General features: G+C 41.3%; 1 pseudogene; it reads right to left on the bottom strand.

The window, feature by feature from the left end:
• Nucleotides 1-210: 210 nt before the first annotated feature.
• LOC102268582 (MAD2L1-binding protein-like) lies at nt 211-1,144 on the bottom strand (annotated as a pseudogene).
• Nucleotides 1,145-5,058: the final 3,914 nt, after the last annotated feature.

Below are 5,058 nucleotides of genomic sequence, written 5' to 3'. Positions count from 1 at the left end.
TTAGTCTTTGATTCAAAAAGATGTTCTATGACAGTATTACAGCCCTAACCATACCATCAGCCCACCAGGAAGAGAGACAGGAAGGCAACCAGAAGGACAGAAACTTCCTCTCACCAGGAAGTAACCAGCTCCAAACAAAAGATGAGTCACTTGGTGCCACCAGAGGAAAGATAATTTAGCCATTGTGTTCGTGATTGAGAAGCATCCAGTTCACTCACGGAAGACTTTTAGTGTCACTAGTGCCGGGAGCCAAATGTAATCTTTCCAAGCTGTGGTTGGGATGGAGAGTCATCTGCAGAACAAGGTCAATTTGTGACCCTGGCTGGGCACTCTATAGCTGAGCTTGGGTCCAGACCAGTCTCCACAGTCACAGTTGCCCTGTGCTGTGCCCATGGTGCCCATGAGCAGAGTTGCTGCAGCTCACCGAAGGCATCCACAAGGAAAATGGCTCGCAAGAGACGGCGCAAACAAGCTGCTGTGCTTAAGCTCGGGTCCATGTTATTGATGGTCAAGCAGGACAAGTCAAGGTGGTAGGAATGAGACCGGCTGGGACCTGGGACTCTTTATGGAGGGCTTGCACTTGTACTTGGACAAATATCTTCTCAAGCAAGAGAACATAAAGAAACAATTAGGGACTGAAAATAACTACGCTCATGGGCAGGTGGGGCAAATTATGAACAATCAAATACAAAATGCCACAAACCAACTAAGCTTTCTGATGTGCTGAGAGCAAAAGCAAGGTCCTACCCATGATACCCGCACACAGCACTACCAAGAGGGTGAGCAGACCACGTAAGCCACCCTTCTAGCCTGACTGGCCTATCCGCCCTCCCCTCCCCCCAGCATGCCTTCCTTGGAGAGTGTGAGGAAGGGCACCTGTTCTTCATTTTCTCTCCCTTTGCAGCAGCGTGAGTCCCAATAAAGCACTGCCTGAGTTCTTCATCTGGCCTTTTATCAATTTCTATTGATTAAAATGGAACTCCTTGGAACTTCAGGCATTGCCCCCAAGGAGCATCAGCACTTGTGCTAACGTTCAGGCAAAAAGACCCTCTAGGTGTCCAAGGACACTCTCCAGTTCTGCCAGGACATGTTGGCATTTCCTGCTGCTCTCCTCAGCAGTGGCTGGAGATTTCTTCTTCACCATGTCCTCTCCCGGGTCTGCACTTCCAGTTCTGGGGGTACCGTTATTACCCTAGGACTGAACTTTATTCTTACAGGTAATTTAGTGTTTTCTTTGAATTTGGGGAAGGGATAGTCAACTTCATTTACAAAAGGATGTATTCTGGAGTCCAAACAATATGATAAATTGGCAAGGAAGAATCTTTGTATTAGAGAACAAACTGATCCTAACTCCCAATTTTAATGTGACTAATTGGTTTTTATCCCTAAATAACTCAGTGACTCAGGCATCACTTCATGAAGGAATGCTTCTCTGAATTTCCCCACCTCCTTCCAAAGACACAGTCAGAAAACGAGAATATATGGTCACCCTCTATAAAATTATGTCTCAATCTCAGAGTGCTTTCCATACTAATAGATCTTCTGTACTCACACAATCAGAAAATGATAGAATGCAAAAAAAAAAACCAAAAAAAACCCAAAAACAACTATGGTATAGGGGGTGGTTGACCTGGAAATTCAGAAGGTACCATTTCATCCAATGGTTAAACACATTTCTTTAGAGCAGACTGCCTTGGTTCACACTTCAGCTCTCTCACTGACTGTAATCTTGAGCAAGTCACTTAACCTGTGCCTCAACTTTTTCCACCTGTAGAATAGGAATAAATAGTATCTACCCAAGAGGGTTGGTGTGAGAATTTAATGAATTATATGTACAAAATGCTTACAACACTGCTTGACACATTGTAAATGCTACTGAAGTATTACTGATTAATATTCTGGCATGTGGTTGGTCTAGTAAAAGAGGTAGAATTTGAGATGAAGCTCAAGGTAGTTGGATAAAGACAACTTTTTACCAGGATTCAGGAACACACTTTTATAAGGCTATAAAAACTAGTGGTGAAGGTGATGTAAATAGTTGTTTTCATTTTATTTCTACTAGTCTCTATTCACAGCAATGGTCTGGGAAAGTAATCCTTCCATATTTGGCCCAGTGGAACTTACACTCCACTTCCCTACTCCTGAGCTCATGACAGATTCTGATATATTGATAATGGTATTCTTTCCAGTGAGAAGATGCAACCTTAGAATGCGTCTCAACATGGGCCTCCTGGGAGGCCCTGCCAATGATTGGAGGAACCAAAAAGATAAAACCACATATGGCATTCCCCGGTGAGTCCCTTGTGGCACCACAGAGAGACTTAAAGTCTAAAGAAGTTAAGTGACTTGCCCAAATGTTACACAGCCAGCCAGAGTGAGAACTGGAACTTGGACTTTTCTACTCTTTGGCTGGTATTTGTCATTCTATCATATATAACGGTATTTATTTTCCTAACATATCAGTTGGTTAGCTTAGTTCCTAATTAGAATGGCTTCTGACACCAAGTACATTGATGTAATTTTATTAATAAATGGTTAAATATACATATATATAAAATACATGTGTATGTATGTGTATATGCATGTGTGTAGATGGGTTGTCAAAAGCTCATCAGTAACAGAAGTAAAACCAATGAATCATTGAACTGGTAATCAGTAAAAGTTTATTGTGCATGCATCACAAAGACAGTTCACATACCAGGAGCCCTCAAACCAAAACATGGAATGAGGCTCAAAGTGTATTGCTAAAACACAAATTATTCATTGGAAAGACAGTGCCTTTTTATTCTTCACCATGATTGGTTATGATATTAGAATTTTGTTAAATGATAGGGAACTGGGTTAGTGGTTGCCACATAATCTGTTTGGGGAAACAGTTGTAAGTTTTGCTTTTGATTTTCAGAGGCATGAGCAAGAAATGACCCAGGTCAAGTCGGTCTTATAAAATAAACTAAGCTTTGCTTGAATGATTGAACTGATTTTTTCTGCTCAGGGAATTTTCCAGGCTGGTCTCTGTTTGTTTCTGATTTTAACAATATCACATATTTATTAAAGACATGTATATGCAAATAATTAAAAACAATAGGAAACATGATACACTCATTCATCCAGGAGATGCCCTACACCATTGTAGTGAAATTCATAAGCCTTGCTTGCTCTGCAGCAGTCCTGATGGCACTATCTATCAGGCTTAACCAAATTATTGTGACATGATCTTGTACTCAGGTTGCAAATTGAAAAGCTCCACCAAGCTCAACAGCAGACTGAGGATACTTAGAGCTTCATGTCTGTAAGCATAAATTGTGATATTTTACAGCTTTAAAATGATGCACAATGAAATGATTGAAGACATCATTACGTGGAACAATATCCAGCAGAGAGTGTGATATTCTTAATGATTTAGCACTTGAAGCCCTTATGGGAGTGTTAAGTACTTTTACTAAAGAACTGTAGGGAAGTGGTGTTTGTTACAGTTGAGTGAATCTAGACCAACAGTAGAGACTTGACCATATCATGCACATGTTCAGGGAACCTGGCAAATGGGAGAAAGTAAGTGGAGTGTCTGGCTCTAAGCTGAATGTGAGTGACTTACTTAGCATTACTGAAACCCTGGTAAAGTGGTTCTTAATCTTTGCTGAATATTAGATTCACCTGTGGACTTTTAACCCTCCCATGCTGGGGGTCTGTTCTAGGGATTGTGGACTAGTTTTTTGGGTGGGGCCAGGCAGTGGTGGTTTTCAAAGCTCCCAGATGATTCTAATGTTTATCCTAAAACATGAACCAATGATGTGGTCCTTGGGGAGCAAATGTATCAATTAGCCTTTTTTTTTTTTTTTTTGATCCTCTTTTTAAACAACTCTCCTGTAGGGATTGCTGTGAGAATAAATGTAGGAGCAGAGAGAAGGAGCAACAGGTAGGAAAATACAAAGGATGGGGAACAATTTCTCAAAACCATCACCTACTTGTTCAGAATTTGGAAGCTCTCCTTATAGATGAATCATTCAATACGATTTATAATGACAAATCATGTCTGGAATACGACTATGCTTCCTAACATGGATTCAGAAAAATGACTTATTCATCAATTAAATTCACTTAATGAACTTTTGCAAGAATACATGGGACAAAAAAGCATAGTCTCTGCTCTCCAGAAATGACAGCTGGATAATTTTGTGGAAAATATTATAGGAGAGGCACAAAATATGCATATTTCGGCAATGGACTTTTCTTCTTCCCTCTCCTTCTTTGGAGCCAGGTACTTTCTATGGTTCATGAAAATGTAACTTGGGTGGGGAGGATGGTACTGCCTTTGTATAAGGTGCAAGAAATAAACTAACAGAAGATATCCAACAGCTGGTTTTTTTGGATCTTTTTTCTATTGGCTAGACCAGGGCATGAACCCCCTTCCCTCTTTTTTAAATTCTACTTAGAGCTGTACTTCCTCACCTCTGATTCCTCATCTTTCTCTCACCTGGTGGTGACAACTGAGATTGCAGTGAATGACAGTAAAACCTTCCTGGGGCTACATGTAATACTTGACAGGGTGAGGGCTAGGAGGAGGTTAAAATGACTGAGGGGCTATGGGGGATTGGGTGGATGGGGTATGGATTAGGTGTATGTAGCTACTGAAATGCAAGCTGAAGCCCTCAGAGAAGCCTCTCCCATAAACCCACTATTCATTGAATGAATAGATTTTCTCACCCCAGCCTCAGGTAAAAGACCGTTTGATTACTCTTTGGGATTTTGTATAATTGTTTGTTCATTTGTTTTATTTGTAGACTATATTATTTCCACAACAATGAGGGTTAATGCTGGGGTTAGGAAGGCCATAGGATTTCAGAGAGAGGTCAGACGCTTGTCAATAACCAAAGCTTCAGGAAGCTGAAGCTAGACTTTCATAGACTGTGAGTGAGTGAGTGAGTGAGTGAAGTCGCTCAGTCGTGTCCGACTCTTTGCGACCCCATGGACTGTAGCCTACCAGTCTCCTCCCTCCATGGGATTCTCCAGGCAAGAGTACTGGAGTGGGTTGCCATTGCCTTCTCCAGGGGATCTTCCTGA

The sequence above is a fragment of the Bos mutus genome, chromosome 1 (assembly GCF_027580195.1).
Source record: "Bos mutus isolate GX-2022 chromosome 1, NWIPB_WYAK_1.1, whole genome shotgun sequence".
Lineage (NCBI taxonomy): Eukaryota > Metazoa > Chordata > Mammalia > Artiodactyla > Bovidae > Bos > Bos mutus.
Note: the sequence above shows the minus strand (reverse complement) of the source record. Positions and strands in the feature narration are given on the sequence as shown.